Source organism: Paramormyrops kingsleyae, chromosome 17 (assembly GCF_048594095.1).
Source record: "Paramormyrops kingsleyae isolate MSU_618 chromosome 17, PKINGS_0.4, whole genome shotgun sequence".
In the NCBI taxonomy this organism is placed as follows: domain Eukaryota; kingdom Metazoa; phylum Chordata; class Actinopteri; order Osteoglossiformes; family Mormyridae; genus Paramormyrops; species Paramormyrops kingsleyae.
This window is the reverse complement of record NC_132813.1, coordinates 25,045,839-25,059,936: the sequence shown is the minus strand read 5'-3', so window position 1 is coordinate 25,059,936 and position 14,098 is coordinate 25,045,839. Positions and strand designations below refer to the sequence as shown.

Here is a 14,098-nt window from a genome sequence, read left to right as displayed (position 1 = left end):
TAGAAAAAAGACAGCATATCAAATGCTGAAACTGGAAAATTTTTGATAAATATATGCTCAATTTGAATTTGATGCCAGCAACATGGTTCAAAAGTAGGGACAGGGGCAACAAAAGACTGGAAAAGTTTTGTAATGCTAAAACAAAACACCTAGTTGAGTATCTCACAGATAATTTTGTTAATTGGCAACAGGTCAGTAAGATGATCGGATATAAAAAGAGCCCCTGCCCCCCGAGAGGCTCTGTGCAGTCAATATGGGGAGAGGTTCACCACTTTATGTCACCTGCTGTACTAAACACACGCTCTGAAGGTACGCTAGCTTGCGAGCTACTTATAAATGACCAAGTTAGAATGATCTACCTACTATAAAAATGCAAAACATATATTTATGTATAAAATATTGAGTATTCTTTAATATTATTATTATTAATTTCCCTTGGAAATAAAGTATTTTTGAATTGAACTGGGATTTTAGTTTCTTCACCTTTCTTTTTCTCAGCTCGCATATCCCTGCTTTTTTGCAATTTGTTTCTGCCATCAAATTCAAATTGAGCATATATTTATCATGAAACTAAATTTTGCTGTTTCAACATTTGATATGTTGTCTGTGTTCTATTTTCGATTAAATACAGGATTATAAGATTTGTAAATCATTGCATTCTTTTTTTATTTACATTCTACACAGCATCCCAGCTTTTTTGGAAACAGGGTTGTATGAATACATAAGGAAAGTCAGCCATCGTTTGTCTGCCTCTGTCTCTTTAAGAAGGTACTGTCCCAGTACTTGATCTGTGTGAGCTGATGGTCTTTGCTGCCTTAGAAATCAGTGTTTCAGCCACAGGCTTTTTGTGTGATGGCACATCACAGATTCACTTGCTTGAATGTCTTTGGATAATAGGAAGGAAGCTGATTTGCCAGAGGCACTAGACCTGCAGATAAATATGCACACAGAGCAGATGTGAAGTTCAGGTTTAAGGCTTTTGTGTCATTCATGTACAAAACAGGCTGCCGTCAACATCCGCCAGTAACTGAAATATCTCCAAACCCTTATCAGATTCACATTTTAATACTTCACTGTACCCATCATGCTTTGCTCCTACTGAAAAATACATTCACTGGCTTATAAGCCTGTATTCTGCAGCCATACCTCATTTTATCAATTCTTATGCAAGATGCTTTTTTTTTTTTTGTTGAACAAAATTAACAATCGTCACTGTGTGCCTGCGGCTGTCCCTCTTGCCACTGGATCCTCTAACAGAAGTCTCCACCCTGGCCCCGTATGTGTGCAGTTTGCATTTTCTCCCTGTGTCTTCCTGGGGTTTCCTCCAGGTTCTCTGGTTTCCCACCACAATCCAAAAACATGCCAAGGGGAATTGGAGTTACCAAATTGAATGTGTGTGCGAATGTTGGTGTGTGTGTGTGTGTGTGTGGGGGGGGGGGTCATGTATATATCACATTGAGGGGACCAACCTGTTATTTTGATGTTGTGGGGGCTATTTTTTTAATTTTTTTTCGTGACTGCAATCAAAAAACTAACTGTTTTGTTTGGTTACTTATGCTGACATGGCTGAATAGGGGTTAAGGTTGTCGCTGAGTTTTTTCCCCAAAGAAATTACTGGAGGGTCCCCACAAAGATATGAATGTGTGTGCACTGCAACGGGTCGATGCCCGTAGTCTCCAGAACCCCGCAACCCTACATAGAACAAGCAGGTATAGGAGATGGATGTACTGTATGGATGGATTTGAGTGTGGAAATACACATATCAGTAAAGAAGAAGCAGAGAGAGGGAGCAGAGGGGCATTTTCAGGGCGGACTTGACACACAGGGAGAGCAGCAGGAGTGTCAGCATGCCCAGGGTACTGGCAGCGGGGTCGGCCCAGGCCATAGCAGGTCCGCGGTCTCTGATCCCTCCTGTACCTCCGACAACATTTCTCATGTTCCAGCACATCCTAATGGGATTTTCCAGTGTCCAGCAGGTAGTCTGACTGGCACTTTGTTCGGCAGCGAGCACAGATAGAGGTTAATGCACGCCAGCACTGCGAGGCGGCGCCGCTGCTCTGGGAGCCTCCGTCCGTCCCTCCCGTTGGCCTGCTTTGTCACCCTCAATCCGTCAGAGGGGATTTCTCGCGGCAGTGCTTGGAGGCTGCTCCTGACATCTCCAACAAACTAATTGTTGTCTCCAGCCTGGCAAGCCTGTGAAGTCCTAACAAGTTAGCGTCTTTCGCAGAGATGAGAAAGAGACTCGCAAAATCAATTTCTCAGCCGATTACGCTTTGCCATCAGCCAAAACAAAACCCTGGCGCAGACAGGAGGAGCAGTGGACACACTGGGTCTCTGAGAAAAGGCTGGAGAACCATCCATCTTCTCTCTTCTTCTGATTGTTCCTTTTCTTCAGGCTGTTTCATAGCCGCTTCCCCTCCCTCAAAGACACTTTATGACAAGCATTGTAATCTCTTTAGAGTGCTGGGGACCCTCTCTTTGGGCTGCAGTCCTCGTCTGTCTTGAGTGACAGCAGGACAAGGTCCAACTGCCACCCAGGACACACAGCCATAAATCATCCTGCTGGCACCAGAAGGCTGGATCAGGCTCACTTCCTGAACAGCTACCAGTTCCTGCAGGGGACAAAAAAGCCTATTGTCAGGTTTGGGCAGCCAGCTTCTCTCGCTTCGAGGGTGTTGAGGTTTATGAGTGGAGCTAAGAAGGATTTGAGGACACAGGGCCAAATACCAGAAGGAAAGAGAAGGGACACGAAGCTCAGAGACAGTCACTGTCCAAATGGGCAAAGAAGACAAATATAGGAAAAAAAATTGAGGGAGACCCAGAGAGGAAGAAAAGACACAGAAACACACATCCTTTTTTAAAAATGTGCAAGAGAAACTTTAAAACATTAAAAATCTGCATGAAACATGCATGAAAAAAACAACAACTAATAAACAGGATAGGCAATCATGTCTTGAAGGATACCAGGAGAGATTAAAAGGTTACAATTGATATTTAATTTTATATAGATCAAGTTGGTCTAATATCCATCCATGAATATGGCCCCTGCTGTTTGGGGGGAGTCCACATGTTCTCCTCAGGTCGCACGGGCATCTGCTGTTACCTCCTACAGTCCATAAACCTCCATCTCTAAATTGCCCATAGTGACTGGCACTCCATCTGGGTGTACCCCAGAATTGTGCCCTGTATTGGACTGACATCCCATTCAGGGTATACCCTAGTCCTGTGCCCTGCAATGGACAGGCACCCCATTTGGGGTGTACCCCAGCCCTGTGCCCTGTGATGGACTGGCATCCCATCCAGAGTGTACCCCAGCCCTGTGCCCTGCGATGGACTGGCATCCTGTCTGATCTCGTTCACTCACCTTTCCTTCGACTGTGTGCTGGACAAGCTGTGGGAAGATGGATGCACAGTAAGGTGTCAAAAAATATGTGGGTGATACAAATACGTAATTTATTACAGTAAAGCATTTTCTTTGAATACGTTATCCCCTCAGAGACTTCTGCATACACACAGACACAGAAAACCTCAGCTTCTACTTTTCTACCTTCGCTGAAAATCTTCTGAGTCCCTGTTTCATAAGTTGGTCTCTTTTTTCCATTGTAATGTTTTGGTTTTTCTGTCATAATGTCAAGAGCTGCGAGACATTTTTTTTTTATCAGAACAAAGGTGAGAATATGGCTGTCAAGGTTGCCGACTCTATCCCTATAATCTGTCTACAATAATTTGTGTATAGAAGGAGGCTCAATGAGACAAGACAATAAACATTCTTGCTGAGCTTCTTGAAGAAATATTGACCTTCCCACTATTATACTCATCTGTCTCTTTAAAAACTTTTTGTGAGGCACTCTTTTGCTCTGTCAAATCACTCTGAACAGCTCTCTTTGCCTGTCATTACACAGTATCTAGCACAGCAGGTATCAGGTGACAGACCATTTCAAAATTGTTCTTAAATAAGTAAAATGAAGAAGTCATTCTAGCATTCAATAATTACTGTTTTTTTCCAGACTGAATGCAGAGAGCAGCCCATGTATTATTAGCTGTAATTCTAACTAACAGTGTCACCCCAGCTAAGGAGCCCCTCACCATTACTGCTGGCAGCTTGAGCCTTAGGCCCCCATGCATACAGGCCGTTGCATGAACCAGATTTTTCACACAAATGGAAATGCTGCCTGTCTCGCATCCTGCCACTCTGGCTGCTCCTTGGCCGATTCGTCACGCAGGCCGCACAGCGCCACAATGGGCCTGCCAGCCTCCGTTGCCACCATAACAGATGTTCCCCGTTGTCAAACTATCGTTAGAGTTGGGTGGAGAGTGCATGAAGAGCTCAGCTGTGATGAGCCTTTTCTCACCAGTCCCTCATCCTGCTAAAGACGGATCTCCTTCATCCATCCAGAATACACCGTGGCATAAATCCTGTCCACAGGCCAGACTTGTAACCTAACAGCCCTCGTAAATAACCATGGCCCATCTGAAGGGGGGAGATAGGGTATTAGGAGCTATTTACACTGTGGGAGGCACACTATCGATCAGCTGTAGCCGTCCCACAGATAAGGCAGAGATGATGTCATGGTTATTTATGATGATTCCTGACAGTAAGGCTACAAAGGAATTTTCTGCATGGCAGCTTAATTCATTTTGGGATGTGATGAATTCTGTAGTTAGAGAAACAATCAGCAACTGAGTGTTCCACTAACTGAATGTCACAGACAGGCCTGGAATATCACACATCAGTGTCTGACTGCCAGAAAGATAAATGCAGCCATTTTAATTTTACTAATAAAAGGAGAAAAAGGCATCACTTTGGATAGCACCCAATATAATATTATATAACATTTAAATGAATTTACAGAATCACAAATAGAAAGGACACAAATGCCAGGCTTTAGGTTTTCCAGTCTAAGTTGAGAACACAGAGATAAGGCATAAGTGAAAAAACTACCATGGATATCACAGTACAGGTTTGAATATCAGTGGAATATATTTCCTTGTTTACTGGAGTGTTTCCTAGCTTTTCTCTTGAAGCATGACATCATCAGTACAAAAGACAACATCAATATACCAGGCAAACGGGGCCATTTTAAGGCCTAGGGTCCCACCAGCCTCAGGGGGTGCTAGAGAGAAGCAAATTTTAAATTAATTTATTTGGTGTACCCGATGAGGTCCATTTGCCTTTCTCCGTTTATTTTGATTGAAGTTACATTCAGTGCTCATGTCCTATTTTCAAATAAGAAATGCGGCAGACTACACACAGATCGGCCTGACAAGCAGCGTCCTGCTCTCAGACCTGTGACAGTGACGCCCTAAGAGACTGACAGCAGCGGTGGATGATAGTGGAGCATGAGCGTGGGGGAGGGGCGCATTGGCGCTGGCAGGTGCCGCTAAGCTCTGTGTGCAGTTATTAATGCGTCCTGGTAGCCAAGCGATCAATTAATAATCAAATGATCAAAGTCATCTGCAGTGTAATATAGGAAGCATAGGAAAGATAACAAAGAAACCAAATCCAATATAGAGGCACAGATGTATCGTGCGTTTTTGACATCATTTTAGCAAGCTAATTTAGTAATAATAATTAAATTAGCTGTCCCGTCTGACATGAAAAACCCGAATACAAAAATGAGAGAATGTTCTAACTTTATAGTCAGTGCCCAAATAATAGATTATTTACAATTGTACCGCAAATAACTTAATTTTGAAATTTTATGTTTTATGTTTATTTTAATAATTAAGTACAAACGCTCCTCTACTTACGAATGAGATACGTTCCGAACGGCCGCTCGCAATTTGGATTGTTCGTAAGTCGTTACTCAACATCATTTTAAGGTTATACGCAAGTACAAAGAACTGGGATGCTGGGAGTTCACACGTTACGCTGCTGAGCGGCGGGAGTAGCGGCCAGAAGTTGTACTAGGCGGAATTGGCGCGCAGAAAAAAAAATGATGTTGCGGACAGGAAACGGGAGCCTAATTAACACAATTTGGACTTACAGTCCTCTTCGTTCGTATGCCTGAAAGTTCATAAGTTGAAAGTTCGTAAGTAGAGGAGCGTCTGTACAGTATATTGATAAAAAGTTGATGTGAATTTAAGAACTGAAATGGTGGCTGTGCTGAGTTTACGTCCACTGTAACTGACGGCATTATGAAAGCTGTCTTGCTTTGTGCCTGTGTGTATTGGTGATGAGTGGTGAAGAGGAGCCATTTGCACTCTCGCTAGGGCAACAAAATTGTAAGGAACAGCCCTGCAGGCAATAGTCAGAACAACACAATAATGAGTAAGGAGTAAGTAAGGATCAGTAGAGCAAGTACAATATAAAATTTATAGTTCAGTGATCCCATAGACTAATTGAGAGGTGTTGCTAGTGCCTCTGGTATTCAGTTGAGTTAGGACACAGGTTGGTTGAATATTCGCTCTGAGAGGGTTGACTGGAGGCTGATGTACTGTAACTGTAAGCTGATGTGTCATGTTCTGTAATAGCTCTGAGAGAATCTATAAAACATTGAGCTCATCTCATTTGTATGAAAGGTTCTGAATTAAGTGTGTTGATGATGATGATAATTCTTCTTCTTATTATTATTATTATTATTATTATTAATATAATTATCTTCTTTGTCTTCCTGATGGCTACTGGGTAGTCCGTGTCCCGACAAGGGACCTAAGATAATTAGTTCAGCATGATCCTCTGTACTGTGTGGTGACCAGACATTCTTAAAGGCATTCTTGTTTTTGATAGTGCCAAGAGCACCAACCACTACCAGCACAACTCTTGGTGCCCCACATCCTGCTGATCTCAATCTCCAGGGGGTATTCCACAAAGTTTGATTTCTTCATTAACCAGACAGCTTAAGTCAAATGTAATGATTGTCCAATAGGAGTTTCACTTACCTTTCCTCCAATTGCACAGTTATCACATTTGGCTTAAGTTAACCAGCCCACTGTGAAATCTTGCTTTGTGGAACACCCCCCAGATCATTGTATTTGCCCAGTTTTTCAGCTTCTTTGAGCATGAACGCTGATCAGCAGGCATTGTTTCTCCTTTTTGAAGTGGATAACTAAGTGCATCTCAATCAATCTGTACTGTCATGTCCCACATGATTATTCTATCACATTACTTGAAACTCATCTGTAATGCACTGTAGATAGCTTGATAATGCATTACAAATGTCCATAATGCAGTATAAGAATTTATAAAGCATCTTGTATTGACAGTCATAAGGCATTATAGCGTTGATTATAATGCTTCACCAGCTCCATCATCACAACTGCTCTTAATCATTCTTCCAATTTTTGTTGTGCTTTACATATATCTTATTCACTTAAGAATAACAAATAGTGTTCTTGTATGACTTCTGTGTTGGTGTTCTCTGAAAGGCTGCTGAAAATTGCGTCCGGTGTTCGTAGTTTATTGAAAGATACAAAGTTATAAATGCTTAAAGTGTACATAAAAACAAATTCTATTTGCAGGAACAGAAACATAAAACTGAATAAAATGAATCGCTACTTTAGGAGTACTTCACGGTACTTTACGTAACAGAAAAACTGGCGTAATATTACATTTGATTTCAATTAAGACGTCAGATGTCACTGCGTATTCACTTCGATGTCGTACGTTAGTTTTGGTTTTGACCGAACGCGAGATGGCGAACGAATTTGAAATTCAGGACCCACCCCCCCGATCTTAAATCGGCGGTGTGGCAGCATTTTAGCTTTCCGGTGATCAAAAACGAGAACATACACAAATTGCACAACGAACATGCTTCAGCATGTCCACCTGCACCACAGTAAGCTCAATTCACCACCGTCAGAGCGAAGATTATTAAAAAGGCAAACCACGCTAAAAAGCTCCACACGCAAGCCTTAGTTTATTTGGGAACGCTTTATATTAAGTGCACCTTCATAATGCATTCATTATGCATTTATAGAACATTCAGTGCACCTTCATAATGCATTCATAGAACATTCATAAGCAGCATGCAAGTACACTTTAACATCCTAACATCCCTTAACAGCTTTAATATACATTAATAACAAACATTACATGATTATACAATTATAATGTTTATTATATAATGTTTGTTATTAATGTATATTACAGCTGTTAAGGGATGTTAGGCCATCCATCCATCCATTTTCCAACCCGCTTATCCTACTGGGTCGAGGGGGGTTCGGAGAACATCCCGGAAGCAATGGGCACGAGGCAGAGAACAACCCTGGACAGGGGGCCAGCCCATCGCAGGGGATGTTAGGATGTAACATAAATGATGTTTATGAATGATTTCTTAATACTTAATGAATACATTATGTATACTGAACGTTTTATGAATGCAATATAAAAGCATTATGAAGGTGCAGTTAATGTAAAGCGTTACCCTTTATTTGAAGATTTTTTTTATATTTCGATTTGGGATTTTTTTTAACAGTATTTTATTCAATTTCAGTTGCACTGTTAGAAGAGGACACGTTTTGCACAGTTTAGAAAGATAAAGAAACATTTTTGAATAAATTTGTCTGCAGCTCATTCTGTTAAAAAATTGTGAGAAAATGGTATTGTGAACTCAGAATCACATTGAATCGTGAGATGAGTGTATTGTTACATATCTATTAATAATAATAATACAATTATACTAAATCGATATGCAATGTTTGCAGTATTCAGTAATTCAGTAATTCAGAAAAATTACTCTAAAGAACAAAGTAAAAAATCCAAATGAGAGGCATATTACAGTAAAATGTTGTGCAACTGCCAAGCCAGAGTCAAGGAAAAACCATGTCTCAGGGCTGGATCAGGACAGAGAACTTTATCTAAATCACAGGAAATGCTCTCCCGTCTTGGCCGATACCTTGGCGTCAAAATTCAACCCACCTATGGCAGTTGCACTCTCATCCAGCATGCATTCTGTGTTCTAGTCACTCTTTGGCTTCTTCTCATGTTTAAAAACATGTATCAATAGTTTTTTGAGTCATTGTGTTTAAATGATGACTACTGTGTGCTGGCTGTGCTTAACTTTTGCGACCTGTGTTTTCTGTTTTGCATTTCTGTTTTGTGTAAAATGTGCTCTGATGAATAAGAATGTGTTTTGAGTTTTGCAAAAAGATGTGCAAATTTTGTTTAACTAGGTGAGCGCTGTTTAAAGTTTCGCCAAACGAGTGACTGATTCAGTAAATGAGCTTTGGCAGTTTTGTTTCAAAAATGAGGTTTAGTGTTTCAGCAATTCAAAAAATTTTGTTTGTATTTTCATATTATTTTCAATGTTCATTTGGAATTCAGTTTTCAGTGTGGTTTTATTAGTTTTTATTTTAAATATATATTTATACTTGGTTTTTAATATATTTCGGTTTCAGTGTAAGTTTTAGTAATTTGATTTCTAGGGATGGACTGGAAGTTGTAGCGCTGTTTTACATTGCTGATCTTTAGAGAATCCTACATGAATATACTGCACACATGTACTAATGCCCTTACAATGGGCAAAACGTTCCTAATAATTAAAGAAATTCAAATTATTGCAATATTTTTATTTTTAATTTAGTTGTAGTTTGGTTTATTTTATTTTAGTTCATGAATATGTTTTCTTATTTTAGTTTTCATTATGGATGATAATATGCGCATGGATGGACCTCAGGGGGGTTGGGGAGAAAGCAGAATGTAAGTGCTAAAGACGTGGCTTCGGTCCAGCAGCAGGAGTGTGGCAGCGGGGCTCAGGCCGGCTGCATGTACCCCTCCTGCGTCAGTGCCACTCAAAAGAAGAATAAACAACAAGATACATATAGGCCAGTTCCTGGCGATCCCTGATAACAAGCAGCACATTAAGTACGCAAATACTAATGTCCGTTTGATGTGTGCTTATCTGTGGAACTTTAAACACTAAATAAGTTCTTAAGCAAGATGAAATTCAGTAATTAATCTGCTATTTAATGAAAGTTTGCTTGACACATGCTGGCACTCCCTGGGTCTTTCATATCAATCAGAAACCAGCAGAAAACTATCTCTACGGCATGTGTGCTTTTCAAACAAGGCATTCTTGTTTTTTCATTGCAGGCACTTAATTTTGCATGATTTAATTATGATGGTGATGATGACAACAATGACATCCATTACTCAGTATTCCAGTACAGGGTTACCTGGGAAGTTTGCTTCTGCAATGCTAGGACTAGTATAGTACTTAAGCTCACTAGAGAGATTTCCATGGTCTTTGACAGTCTAGAGGGTTGGCACTGCTTGGTTAAGCAGCAGTTGTCAGTTGGAAGTGAATCCTAAGATAGGTCCGTGACTCTGGAGAGACAGAGCAGCTGGAATAATGTGAAACACAAAGGCACTGCGGGATGACTGAGGAGTGTGTCTTGAGGTGGGCGGGACTGGGGGGTCACAGCCAGGTCATTGAAAGTCCATGAACTCAGAACACTTCTCAGTAGGAGAGGATAGGTCTCTGGAAGCTTGCCAGTCATGGCTGCTGTAAGACTGAGACATCTTTGCCAGTCTGGAGCTGAGGTGTGGGGTGGACAGATGTCATTTAAGTTAGTACTGGAGAATAGAGAATCCTGTCTAGTATTTATGTGGTAAGGGCATTACTGAACTATCTGACAGCAGATCTGACCAGAGAACCTGGGAGGCTGAGTCACTGACGTTCCTGAGTGACTCTTCGAGGCTGCTCACATGCTGCCGTCTTTCTTCCCTGACACTGGCACTCGAGAAGTTGGACATCCTGCTCTCTGCTTAGAACTCTGAGTGCCGAGCTACACAGCAGTACAATATCAGTGATGTTCATATGTGTGCAGATTGGTAATAGTAACATTCCAGACAGCAGCCCCAAATCATCAGCGTCTGCTGTTGTCAGACAGTGTCCCTTCATCAGGACAGACGCCAGGGAGCAGGATGCGATTTTATCTCCTAGCTAACAAGGGCAAGATCCTGACCTTCTCAGCCCCCAGACCTCAGTCTGCTGATGGGAGAGTGTTAAAGCAGGTCCCCCCCTGGTCCTCAAGTGCCTTTTGTTAGATAATACCCACTAATAAATCTGGATCTACTAAATAGCCCATGAATAAAGGACATTTTGTCCTCGATGGCTGGGCCAAGATTTAGTGGCGGAGGCAGTGACGTCTCCTCAGAGCTGCTACCAAGTGGTCACTGGATGAGATCTAAGAGGCATAAAAAGCCCACGGTAGTTCATTAAATTTCCGACATGAACATGGTGATGGAATTGATTTATGACGGGCTGCTTCATATATTCACTCTGGCACTTACCTCGCTCATTCTTTATCTCCTTAAATGAGGAAGTAACAGGCCTTCGCTGCTCTTAGTGCCATGACAGGAGCGCTATTGTAATATTCACGAGCACTTAGAGACTAGTGATTTCTCTGTGTCACAAGGTTGTTTTATCACTCCTTTCCCTAGAGAAATAAAGCTTATGTCGCTGTAGTGAAAGTAAAAAAATAATGCTGGCATGTGTGAGGGCCCCAGGTTTGGACAGGGCAGCACCATCATGGCCTCAGTATTATTATCACTGCTAAACAATGGCTATATGATCTATATACAATGAAGATAACCCTGGCATGAGTGCCACAGTGAGGGCCCCAAGGTTGGACAGTGCAGCACCACCATGGCCTCATTAATATCACTGTTAAACAATGGCTGTATGATCTATATCCTATAAAAAAGACTTTGAACTCTTCACCTCATGTTAAAGAGAGAAATGTCTCCATGTCCATCTTGTATTCTTTATCATTTATTATGATGCCAGGCTTCTTCATTTGTAGTTGCTTGCATAGCTCACTTTGTTTCTTTCTTATATAACCAGGAGGGACACATTTGCAAGTGGAACAGAAAAACTCTTTTGTTCTGTGAAGTTTCTTCACAACTGTTTTATCTCGTTTTCCACCTGTTGTTAGCTTGCCTATCAAAAAAACGGGTTATTTACCTTTGATTTTTCTACTCTCAGTATGTTGCTCATCAAAACTAAATCCATTTAGGTTAATTATCAACATGTATTTCTCTGACTTCAAACATTTGTACGTTACACCTTATGAGAAATTTAACAAACATACTGGTTAAAAACAGAAAATGGAACATTCAATATTGGAACTTTTTTTTCCTGTCTATTTTAACATATAATTAGATTTTATAAAGCACTTAGCATCATGTTTGTCGTGTGCAAATACTTTTGTTGACTTACTGGAAGGCCCCAAGTTTTTCTATGCTTTGCTCCAGAAGTCCATTCATCTCCACCGTACCTTTGTGTGTATGGGAGTGTGTGACTGTGCTACATGCTTTTCATGAGTATGTGCCAATATGCTCTTGAGGAATCTTACAGTTCTGTGCTCCTGTACAGTTCACAGGCACCTCGCTAACACTTTTAAGGTAATGAATACATGTAGCAAAACATAATGAAAATAGACATTTGCTGATGTTAATGACAGAAGTGCACATTTTGCTCAGAACCTTATGAAAGCTAAGAGGACAAAAGCCCAGGATAACATTCACTATTTCACCTTTCACTGACTGGATAGTGTCATTATACAAACAAGAACTGGATTTTTGTCTTGCAGTGTTGCAGTTCCAGCACTATACAGCTTTTAACTGTATAGCTTTTAGGGCAAGAACAGAAGACAAACCATGTCTTGTTTGCAGCTCAAACTAGGGGCAGAAAGTTTGTGTTTAGTTGAGGTTACATAGCTGATACAGCAGTGATTTTATTGCCCAAGGTGCTGCATATCTGCATTGCTTTCTTTGCCTGTAGTTCTGTGCTCGGCTCTTTACGCTGCAGCTGGCTTTCCTGCCCCTGCCAGTGCAGCTGAGCAGCCGGGCCCCCGCTGTAGCCCACAGGAGTGCTCAGACTGTCCAGTGACGCTGAGAAAACACTCAATGAATAGAGGAGGCACAATGAGCTGGTGCTGCTTGGTGACTTGGACACTCAGTTAATGAGGTGGTTGTTGAAACTCTTGATGTGCTTCTTTGTGTGGATGAATATGCCTCTCCTTCATATTATCATGGTGCGGTCATTAATCACTCCTCTGACAAACACAGCACTTCTCAGCGGCCAACAACAGCCCGCATCACTGGCCTTCAGCCGTGCCAGCAACCTGTTGGACAGAAATATGTCTGTGTGTGTTCCTGAATGTGTGTTTGTGGGAAAGCGTGTGTGTGTGTGGGGAGGGGGGGGTCATATATGTATTACACTGTGGGGACCAACTGTCCCTGCAATGAGATAAAAAAATAAATAAATTGACATTGTAGGGACCATTTTTTCAGTCCACACAAGGGGAAATTCCATTTAATAAAAATCTATAACTGCAATCAAAAAACTAAAAATAGCAAAAGACTTGTATTTTGTTGGGTAACTTATGGTTAAGGTTGTCATCGATGGGATTGGAGTTTTTCCCATAGAAATGAATGGGAATATTTAGATAGGTACGTGGGTATTTATGCGTGTGTGTGCGTGTGTGTTTGTAAGTGTTCATGTGTGTCTGTGGCTACTCAGTAATTTTGGTAGCAAATAGGACAGATCAGCTTTGCTATGGTTTGCTGTTTTATACTGGCCTGACCACAGAGGGCACTGCAGCGGGGGTTTGACTCCACATATTACATAAACAAAACCCACTATGGTCAATCATGAGCTTCTGAGGATGACAATCAAAATATGTCTTCATTTTCAGAGATTTAACAAACTTCTGTTGTGCACTTTAAGAAACACTGTGTTCCCATGGAAATGGCTGTTGTATGTCTTTTAAGCTATTTAAGTGCTTGATCATTACACATTTTCAAAGTTAGAATAATTTCATCTCTGTCTCCCACAGCTTATATCAAGTCATGTCAGTTTCGGCTGTTCTGAGTTTTTATACAACATCCAGTAAAAAGTGAGCTGCCTCTCTAGTGCTGTTTTAATGTTTACAGCTCCTGTGCTGTTTAGATGTGTTGCTGTGTTGCTGGTCTGGGGCAAATACAGCTTTGTCTGTTGTGTGCGAAGAGCATCAATAGCAAGTAAGACAGCATGGAGGTGGAGCACAGAGGGACATGCTCACTGTGCAGATGAATATGTGCATCTATCCATGTGTCTCTCTGCACATTTGAAGAGGTGTGTCTGTGTGTCTAAGTGCAGTGTTTCTCAAC

The 14,098-nt window shown here is 41.3% G+C and overlaps 1 protein-coding gene and 1 long non-coding RNA gene across 11 annotated transcripts in view; one reads left to right on the top strand and one right to left on the bottom strand.

Moving 5' to 3' along the window:
* Positions 1-14,098, top strand: part of mecom (MDS1 and EVI1 complex locus) — a 143,001-nt gene that overhangs the window by 59,808 nt on the left and 69,095 nt on the right. The gene's annotated exons all lie outside the window — the stretch shown is intronic.
* Positions 1,992-5,856, bottom strand: LOC140578938 (uncharacterized). Its single transcript, XR_011983219.1, has 3 exons — positions 5,752-5,856; positions 3,365-3,391; positions 1,992-2,612 (listed from the first exon to the last, which is right to left on the bottom strand). It is a non-coding gene; the product is annotated as an uncharacterized lncRNA (long non-coding RNA).